At 34.7% G+C, this 11,330-nt stretch overlaps 1 long non-coding RNA gene across 1 annotated transcript; it reads left to right on the forward strand.

Annotated features, from left to right (window-relative positions):
• Nucleotides 1–9,843: 9,843 nt before the first annotated feature.
• Nucleotides 9,844–11,004, forward strand: LOC105706604 (uncharacterized). Its single transcript, XR_001104863.3, has 3 exons — nt 9,844–9,933; nt 10,650–10,721; nt 10,884–11,004. It is a non-coding gene; the product is annotated as an uncharacterized LOC105706604 (long non-coding RNA).
• Nucleotides 11,005–11,330: the final 326 nt, after the last annotated feature.

Here is an 11,330-nt window from a genome sequence, read left to right on the forward strand (position 1 = left end):
GAAAAAGAAAGAAAGCAGAGAAAAACTGAGAGCTTAAATAACCTTGAAATGTAGCTCTCCCTACTTAGCTATGTATTGAACATTTTTTTTGAACCAGGCACATCCAATTTTAATTAAGCCTGACTAATTTTTATACCTTCAGTCTTACACCTAGATCATAAATCTTATTAGCATAAGCAGAATGCTAAAGGAAAATGTAGCTAAATTATATGAGATTAAAGAATTTTCTAAGGTCTATGGTGTGTAAATATTAAATAAGGAAATATAAGAGAATATTAGCTATCTAGCTAGAGAATGATTTTATTAGTGAAGAATGTTAAAAGAAATTATAAACAAAAGGATCAGCAGATATGATTAACAGGAAACACTTTGTATTTTTAAAATTCATATTATATATATTTAAAACAAACTATCATGGAGAAGTATTTAAAACAGAGATAGTCATTATTTTTACTGCATAAAGTATTTTTAAAAGGTTCTATGCTGGTGGGGCATGGTGACTCATGCCTTAATTCCAGCACTTTGGGGAGCTGAGGTGGGTGGATCACAAGGTCAGGAGATCAAGACCATCCTGGCCAACATGGTGAAACCCCATCTCTACTAAAAATACAAAAATTAGCCAGGTGTGGCGGTGCATGCCTGTAGTCCCAGCTACTCGGGAGGCTGAGGCAGGAGAATCACTTGAACCTGGGAGGCAGAGCTGCAGTGAGCAGAGATTGCACCACTACACTCCACCCTATGCGACAGAGTGAGACTGCCTTAGGCATTATTTTAAGTTCTATACATAGTTTAGCTTATGACAACTTGGAAATATATAGAAATCTTTAAACTATTAATCCTTTTAGACCAAGTAATTCCATATCTGGGTTTCTACTCTAGGTAAATAATTACAAATGCAGAAAATAATTTATTTTAAAAAGTATTAATCACATCAAAAGAATAGTTAGACATAGCATATTTATATAAAGGGCTTCTATGTAGCTATTAAAATCATATCTAAGAGAGATTTTGAATAATACAAAAACTATATGCTGTAGTATAAAATGTGGTATAGTGTAATCACAACTATGAAAATATAAAGCATAGAAAGACTTTTGAAAGAAAAATATCAAATGGTTAAAAATAGTTACCACTAGGTGATATTTTTGGTTTCCTACTTAGAAAATTACATAATTTAGACAATTACATAAGCTATAATTATATAATTTTTCTTAATTATACAATAAGTTTGCATTGATTTTATGATGAAAACCCATGAAAAATATTTTATTAGCACAATAACTTAGCATAAAGCCTTCAATTCAAAGTTTGCAAAGAGATAGATGAATTCAGAACTCTCAAGTTTTTCCGAAATTGTTATAATAAAAGCAGCAGCAGCAGCAATGAAAACCCCACAATGTTGGTACTTTTGTGATTCTCATTTTATAGATGAATAGATGGTGGAGCCAAGAGATTCTGCAGAGAGGTAAAGTGACCTTTGCAAGGTAGCGCAGAAAGTCATTGGTAGTGCTTGGCCTGTGCTCTGAACCACCATGCCATTTATTGCCACTATTGGTTCAAAAGATAGTTCCAGAAAATAAACAGGACTTGGTATTCATAAAACTTTTTTTCTTATACTAGCTCATGTACCACCGATTCACTGTCTGACTCTAGTTAATTAAATAATGTAAAGATCAATTTCCAGTCTGAATACGTATAATGATGTCCATCTCAGAGAAATTCAGTGAACCTTATACTGTATGTCAAAGCTAACAATTATGGAAGTCTAATAAATATTAGCTCAATATGAGTATAAATTAAATACAAATATTTATCTATATCTTACTTGGCCATTTTACTAAAGAATTTATAAACATCTTTTTAAATTTAAATATTTGACACATATTTGAACTGGAAATAAATGCCTATCATATTATCTTATTTTTAAATAATATTAGTAGATGAGGGAATCAGTATACTTTTAGCCTGTCTCCTCTCTTTTTCTTTTTAATTCCAGCTATAGCTATTTAAAAATATAATCTCTACATTGTGTTCAGTAACCATAATACACATGTTTATATGTGTTTAAGTTACCACTGATAAAAGGAATTAATAATCATTGCTAGCCAGTTTGCATGGCATTTCCAGACAACTCTTGGTTGCTGAAGTTTGTCCTCTAACAGTTTATATAAGATAAGTGATGGAAAATATATTCTCTGGGTTCTCACATACTCAGAAAAGATTTTCAAGGCCTTTATACTTGCACAATAGTTTGGCTAAGAATGCAATGTTTGGGTTATACTTTCTTTGTGGCTTTTGAGAATACTGCTCTAATGTTATTGAGTTGAATGTTTCTTTGTAGACATATAAGGCCAGCCTGCTTATTTTCTCATTGCGATGATGTGATTATTATACCCGGAGATCCAAGAAAGTCTTTATTTCAGAATTCCAAGATCTTACTAGGGTATATCTCAAAGCTTACGATTCTGTACCTTTTGTATTTTTGGTCTGAGACACAGTACTTTCTTTCAATCAGAAAGGAACTTCATTTATATTTTATGTTATTCCCTTTTCTTTGCCCTGATCTTTATGTGGCCTTCCTGACTCACTAAAATCTCTAACACCTAGGAGAGTGAAGCAGAATAAATATTTACAGCATAAACAAATTATAGTGTATGATGAACAAAACTCCTTAACTTTCTAGAGCCATAATCAAGAGGCACAATAGAGTAATGTTTAAGAACGGCGCTGCCCAACCTTTTTGGCACCAGGAATGAATTTTGTGGAAGACAATTTTTCCATGGGAAATTGGGGATGGTTTTGGAATGAAACTGTTCCACCTCAGATCATCAGGCATTGTCTGGATTCTCATAAGGATCACACAGCCTAGATCCCTGGCATGCGCAGTTCACAATAGGGTTCAGGCTCGAGAATCTGATACCGCTGCCGATCTGACAGGAGGCGAAGCTCAGGTGGTAATGCTTGCTCGCCTGCTGCTCACCTCTTGCTGTGCAGCCCAGTTCCTAACAGGTCACTGGACAGGTACCGATCCATGGCCTGGTGGTTGGGGAACCCTGTTTAAGAAACCAAGCACTGAATATTCTCACTTATAAGTGGGAGCTGAACAATGAGAACACATGAACACAGAGAGGGGAACAACACACACGGGGACCTGTCCAAGGTGAGGAGAGGGAGAGCATTAGGGAAAAATAGCTAATGCATGCTGGGCTCAATACCTTGGTGATGGGTTGATAGGTGCAGCAAACCACCACGAAACACGTTTACCTATGTAAAAATCCTGCACATCTTGCACATGTACCCTAGGACTTAAATAAAAATAAAAAATTAGGGAAAAAGTTCTAATTAAAAAAAAAAGAGGATACAAGCTCTGAAGCTAGCTATGATGCTAGACAAATTTCTTACCTCTCTGTAACTCAGTTTTCTTATTTCTATAAAGAGGATGTTAACAGAATTCACTTTATGAGTTTGATATGAGGATTAAATGAGTATGATATAATTAAAATAGCACTTGGATGATATGTGTTGTTGTTGATGTTGTTATTGTTATAAGTGTTGTTACTATTAATATTTTGACAGAATTAAACTGCAAGTTCAATGAGTCTTATGGAAATAAAATAAAAATCAATCGACTACTGGTTCCTACAAAATCAGAGACAGATGTCCACAGTACAAGGCATCCAATAACATCAAAGAACCAGTTGAATCATAGATAAGTGAAAACGTTTTATAAATAGATAAAAAGAACATTTAGATGAAAATAGCTTTTGAGGACAGATTATTTGATGAACTCTTTCCCAGTCATTCGTAATTAACAAAATGAGTCAAATACCGCAAAGATAGTTTTAAGCAGAACGTGGTTTTCAAACACCTTAGTCTTACAATTAACCATCTAATCTCCTTAAATCTATCTCATGAAATCTCTTTTTTCATCTTAAAGTTATTTTAATTGTGAAATATTTCAAATGTACAGAAAAATGGAGAAAGTACCCCCTCCCTTTTTTTCTCTATTATTCACCTATTAACATTTTGCTATATTGTCTTCAGGTTTCCTTCTATCTCTGTTATTCTCTGTTTCATAAATTCTGCCACCTAAAGAACTTGTCTTATTTTAGTGAGGCTGACTTTCTAAAGACTCATAGCGATCTTCTTGATACTCATTCCACTTTCCCAAGATTTTATGGTATCATTTTAATGATTCAGATTGCATTTCATAGCTGTTTTTCTTCCCCATCTAGCCAAAAGTTTTAACTGAAAAGTCATACTTTAAGTCTTATTTATAACCCTTTTACTTTTGAATCATTAGAGCTACGCATTCCTTTATTTGGGGAAGGGAGAAGTGTCCTATAGGGTGTAGTGGTAGTTGAATATACTTCTGTCTTAAATATCTTCACCTCACTTGAAAACTAATATATGCTTTTTACCTCTGTGATAAACTCTGATATAATAATGTAAAGAAAAGAAATCATCACCTTTGGTCACTTAAAAGATGAAAAGAAATTTATGTTGCTATGGATACTGGAGTCTTGCTGGCTTTCTCTCATCATTAAAACCCCAATATTGTAACATTCTAGTCTCAACTTCCCCTGTTACAATAATGAATTAGTTAAAGATATAATTATTTCAAAGCTTCAAGCAGGAAAATGCCATGGTTTCTGCAAATCATCACATATTTTATATAAAAGCTTCACAATCAAAGTGAAAATATTAACTGTGGATTTAATAATTGCAAATATGCTTAGGGCTGCTTTGAAGAGAAACACAAAGCATTTGCTAATTTATCCCTTTGAAAGTTAGTCAGACCTCTTCTAAAATATATGAGCTCTTTACAGTGGAAGAAAAGGGATATGTATTCACAGGTTGAGTCAATAGAATTCTGTGTAAATTATGAAAACATATGCTTCATTTATTCATTCAACAAATATTTATTAAACAGTTACTGTATGCCAGGTACTGTTCTAAGTGCTAGGATTATATTAGTTGAATGAAACAGAAAAAAAAGGGGAGATTGATAATTAATATATTATATATATATATATATATATATATATATATATATACGCTCTTCCTCTAGCCATCTTCACCTGTATCAAAGAGTTACGAGTTAGGTAGAGAGTTGGATTTAACCAGAGTAGGGGTTTTGCCAAATGAGTACAAAGAAGAGAAATCATGATAAGGAGGTTGAGGGTGTATTCAACGGAATGCCATAGGTTTCACCATGAAGTGAAAGCTTCTTAGGTGAGAAGTAAGTAAATAATACTTCTCCCAATATATAACTGGGTAAATATTGTCCAGTTATATAATCCTGGATAAGTTGGTTCAAAATTGAGGATCTCAGTTTAGCTTCTATTTTAGCTTCTAGCTCGTTGGTACTAAGTGTCTTCCAATACATTGGTACTAAAATCTTCCAAGACTAAAGGGAAATACTATAGTCATTAAAGACTGAAACAAAGAAGTATAGGATTATCTAATATCTTATATATGAGGGAACTGAGATCCAAAATTTTGAACCGACCTACCCAGGATGCAGTATTATATACTTACTTCTCACCTAGGTAATACTTAGTACCAATAATGGGGTGGGGGGCTGGTGGGGGGAGGGGAATCGGATGCTAGATAAGTATTCAGATCAATGGGTTGTAAGTCCCAGTGTAGCTGAAGGACTAAAGGATGAAGATGCTTAAATAAGTGCTTAGAATTTAATTTTAGGATTGTTTTATTTGTTGTGACAAGGTCTAGGATCCAACTGTGAGGGTGAGTGCCTGAGGTAGTACAGTGTTCATGACAATTTGAGCACAGGAATTCAGAGAACTACATGACAAGGATGTTGGAAGGGTAATCCAAACATTTAACCATTAAAGGATAGTGCTGGATAAAGTACCAATGAGATAGAGCCTAAAATCTTCCAAGATTAAAGGGAAATAATATAGTCATTAAAGACTACAACAAAGAACTATAGGATTATCTAATATCTTATACATGAGGAAACTGAGATCCAAAATTTTGAAAGGACTTACCCAGGATTATATAACTGCAAATTGTTAACTCAATGGTACAATGTACACTCAACAAATGCAACTCCACTCCAAGTGTTTTTTTCCACAATAGCATACTATCAACCGTGATAATTTCTGTGAATTCAACACTGAATGAGGATAAGAAATGCCAGGAATTAGGAACTTTCTTTAGCTGTGTGTAGGAAGATGATGAATTAATTTCATTACAGACTAAACTTGAGGTACCCGTGAATACTATAGTGAAGAGGGTGACAATTAATTGGAGGTTATATTCAAGTGGAGAGGTTTGTAGGCATTTGGAGGTCACAGAGATCTCAAAAATATAGCTTTGTGAACCATCAGTTTCTAATGATAGGTGAAGCAATAAATACAGATCAAATATAAGAGAGAAAAATGTAGGGAGAGAAGAGAAGTCTAGCAAAACACTGAGGAATGAATGAACAGAGAAAAAGGAATTCCACAGGAAACAGAAAAGAGAGCCAAAGCAATAGAAGAACCAAGAATGTAAAGATTTCAAGTACTATTGAGTGATCAGTGGCATCAGATGCCCCAAAGAAATTAAATGGAGGAAGGTATGGAAACAGTCCTTCAGATCTAAGAAGGTCATGGGACTATAGAATTGAATTACTGCTTAATAACATAAATAATTGAACAATGAATAGTAAACATGAAGCACTGGAATTTCAGAGATCCAGAAGTCAAGAGATCATGCAGTTTTGACCATGCAGTGCTGCTGGACTCATTGTCCACTAAGCCTATGGGAAAGCTCCAGTCCTTTCATCAGATAAGTGTCCCAACAGTGTCAAAGGTTTTCATGTGATGAATGACAGAAGCATTTTCCAGAACACTGGTCCAAAGATATTCCTTAAGATAAGGGTTCAGTGGTCAGATAATTTGGGAAACTGGAATTTAATTACTCTTTGAGGTTTACAGTTTATTTTAGTATATGCAAGGCCCGAAGAAGTCCTACAGCAAAGAAACGAACTAATTTTTTATTAGCATATTTTTCCCCAAGCTTATTGACTAAAGGACCTTATTATTATTGTTGTTGTTGTTATTATTAGCAAATTACCTTTTCATATTCTAAGATTATGTTCTGCAGAACACATGTGGGGAAATGCCATTTATATTATTAGGCCAGAAAACAATGGTAAAAAGAAAATACTTCTAGCCATGAGGGTATACTGGGTCATAAACGTGGTAGGGGGCAAAAAATATGATTAAGGGAGGATGAAACACTAAAGCAACCCCTAAATGCAGCATGATTGCCCTCTAATCATACCCAAAAAGTAAACCTACTATTATTTTCATCTATTGCTACTATTACTGTCACAATTTAAATTCTTAATAAACCAGAGTTTTTGGTCAATAGAATTATAATGCTTTAGTTATTAAGTCCCCCAAACCATTTTTCTGTATATTAAATTTTCAATCATGATTGTGTTGAAAACCTCATTAAAAGTGCCTTGATTTAAGTTCACAATAACAGACTGATCGATTCAGATAAAAGAAAAAGCAACCTCCACCTGCCTAGAATTTTGATCAGTTTTTTTGCCATCAGAGGGAAAGTGTGCTATTTATCTGAGGCTGTCTGGGACTTTCTATAGGATTTATAGATGATCCCTGCTGAGTATATTAAAGAAAAATGAGATCAGAATTTTTTGTGACTGACATTCATCAATTTTAAGATTGGCATACTACTAACAAAGCAGCTAGGTTAAGAACATTTTTGATGATGACAAATTACATTATTATTGAATTTAAACTGCCAAAGAGAGAAATGGCCTTAAAACCAGTATTAAAAAAGAGACGTTTTAAAATATTTACCATTAAGTGGATAGTTTTGAGATTAAGACCTACTTGAAAATGGAAATTAACCTATTACATGAGAAATTTTGTGATTTTTTAAGGTAAAATTTATGATTGTACATTAGTTTGTTACACACTACAAATTAAGTAGGTTTTTCTGAATGCTGTCATTATTCTCTTTCCTTACAAATGCAAACATTAGTAAGCACTGGTCAATTTCAAGCAGAAGAAAAGCATCATCTGACTTGCATTTTTTTTTTTTTTTTGAGATGGAGTCTTGTTCTGTTGCCCAGGCTGGAGTGCAGAGGCACGATCTCAGCTCACTGCAACCTCCGCCTCCTGGGTTCAAGTGATTCTCCTGCCTCAGCCTCCTGAGTAGCTGGGATTACAGGCACACACCACCATGCCCGGCTAATTTTTTAGTATTTTAGTAGAGATGGGGTTTCACCATGTTAGCCAGGCTGGTCTCAAACTCCTGATCTCAAGTGATCTGCCTGCCTCAGCCTCCCAAAAGTGCTGGGTTACAGGCGTGAACCATCGTGCCAGCCTGACTTGCATTTTTAAGACCCTTTGAGGGCTGCGTGAAGAATGAACTGTAGGAAAATGTACTGAAGCACAGCAGCCCTGGGCAGAGAGGATGCTGATATGGACCAAGATGGTAAAATTGAAGGTGGTGAGAAGTGAACACATTCAGGGGCTACTTTGAAGGCACAGATGAAAGCTACTGGATTTGATATGGGGCCTGCAGGGAAAAGAGCCAGCAAGAATCATGGCTCTGTGTGGGCCTGAGCATCTCGGTTAATTCTGTGAGATGGAGAAGACAAGATGAAAGCATATTTACACTAAATGTTAAAAAAAAATCTCATTAACGCAATCAGAAGAGTCTCTAAAAATTCCTTAAGGTTGTTTTTGTAAAGTTAGCTTACTTTCATAAAAGAAACTCCACTAGAATTTCAATCTTTACTTACAAAAATGCCTTCACTGGAGTAACGGGTGGCAAAAATGTGTATTTGGGTTAGAAGCTGCTACTTGCAAGCATTTTTGTTACTTCTGGAACATAAGTGAGGACAAAAATAGTTCATAATAAGATATAGATTTATATATCTCTTTGTATATGTCCTCAACAATCTGTCTAGGCTAAATTAGATAGTGTTCACAGTAAATACATGTTTACTTGTACTTTTTCTTTTCTTCTTAAAATCTATTTTCTTCCATGGAAGCACAAGAAAAACAGATCGGCAGCTAGAGTGTTTTACTTGCCTTAAAAATAAAAGCAGCTATATTCATGCTGAGTTATAGATGAGGAAGAATAACCTGCTAACCTTTCCTTTCACTGGCAACATAACAAGAACAAATTATGGAAGTAGTGACTAGAGTTAGGCACAGAGTAAGAATTTTTGGCAGTAAATCAGTCTTATAAACAAGTAGATGTTTGTCTAGAGGCACCTAGACTTTAGATTATAACAAAACATTTTTCTATAACAGGTTTATAAAGAAACAATAAACTTTTTAAAATCTCCACAGCAATCTGTTCTTTTAATTACTGTTACATAATAAGAGAAATGACGAATAAGTGTATTTACCTAAAAATACAACCCCATTTTCTTCAGTAATACTGAACAGCTTCAAGACACTGTTTGAGGACTGTTATATTTGTTGAAATAATCTCTAAGGTACTATATGAGGATCTTTACTTTATAAGCAAATTTCAGCAAGGTTTTTTCATGGTATGCTTTGAATGCCCTTCCATGATTTGAGCCAATAAATGGAAGTGTTTCAAGTTAACAGATGGACAAAACTATATGAAATTTTCCAGATCACTGTCAATGTTTAATTTTTTTCTCAGTTTCATGAATTTTTGACGTAGGACTACCTCTCAGATCTGGACAAAATTATCCAATTGTTCAGGGCTTATGTATTTTAAAACAAGTGAACAGATCCTGTATGATCATACTTTTTGTCAAATTCATTGTATTTTAGTTGCTGTCAAGTTGTCTTTATGAGTGCAACTGAATTGTGAAGTGTTCAATTCTTTAAAGATTCAGAAACTCTGGAAAAGCAGAATTGCAAGATTTTCCAGGATGACCACTTCAGGGACTGAAGAGATAAGGTCTGAAGTCTTTTCTCTAAACTTACTGCAGGCAGTAAACATTGATTAGCTCACCTTTGCTTAGGTCAAAATGTGTAGTGTACATATATTTTGAAGGGAGAGAATTATAAAAAGGAGAGAAACTAGTTTCTCACTGTGACATGCTCCCAACAACAGGAAATATTGCCAAAAATGGTGATTTCAATTTTCCTCTCTGCCTATTGAGTAGGTCAATGTGGGACCTTAAATTTTATATGTGACTTTCAACTCTTATTAGACTTGCAGAGGGACTCTCAGCTCTAATAATGTATGATCCCAAGAATAGCCGTATCAAATTTAGTTAATACTCAGGGAAACATTCCCATTCATCACATTATATGTATGATTTGCTACTTTATAACAATTTTGTGTTTATTGCCTCACTTTTATATCGATTACAAATGTGTAATAACAAACTATTGGCTTAATTCAGCATAAATTACTCAGTAGAAATCCAATGTAATTTGCTTATTATAAGGAAGTTAAGCCAGTTCAAATCGTGTGTCTTTACGTTTAGCCATCTTTAGTGTGATGTTAAAATGCTTAATTACTTTATACATTGAATGCAACGAATTAAAGTAAACTTGTTGTTCCTGTGCCTTATCAGGTTGTATGTATTCAATAACCAGTACTAGATTTGCAAGCGAATTGTCAAATTCTAAAGACAAAAATTTGTTCTCATTTAATTTTTTTCAAAGGAAGGATAACTTTCTTGAGGTCTGAAGAGCCAGGCAATCCATCCGGGAAGCCCTCCTGAGAAGGCTTGTGAGGTAATTTAGGTTGACCCTATTCGGCAGGCAATGCCGTCTGTTCTGTGGTAGCACTAGTTGGGCCAGAGGTGATGTTTCTCCTCTTAAAATATAAACAAAGCATGACTTATCTCTGTGTGCTTTGCAAACATCATATGCAGTAGAATATTCTGCTTACAACAGGAACTTTTTGAGGACCTGAAGTGGAAAATTTGGCTGCATGGTAATTATTGCCAACCAAGGAACCCTGCCAAGCTTTAGAGGATACCAATGTTCCAGGCCAGGCAGAAGACCCTGTGCAAAAGTAAATCTTCAAGGTAAAGTTCACAGATAGTGGAGAGAAACATGAAAATGGGTTGTATAATAATCTATCCTGCTTTCTGGCATTAGAGAAAGGGACTTTGGCAGAAGACAGCCCTGGGGATACACACAAAAAAATCACCCGTAGGGATCTCCTAACATAATTTAGGATAAGCCAGTTCCTGATTATACTTCTAAGGAATATTTGTTCATAAAAGGCTTAACTAAACTAATTGAGGGATGTGATGGAATTAGACTGGGAAGCTGTGAGCTATCCTATCTTTGAGAGTTGCCAAGGCAACTCAGAAAGATTGAATTGGGTATCTATGG

The sequence above is a fragment of the Aotus nancymaae genome, unplaced genomic scaffold, assembly GCF_030222135.1.
Source record: "Aotus nancymaae isolate 86718 unplaced genomic scaffold, 86718_ANA_hifiasm-v0.15.2.pri h1tg000019l, whole genome shotgun sequence".
In the NCBI taxonomy this organism is placed as follows: domain Eukaryota; kingdom Metazoa; phylum Chordata; class Mammalia; order Primates; family Aotidae; genus Aotus; species Aotus nancymaae.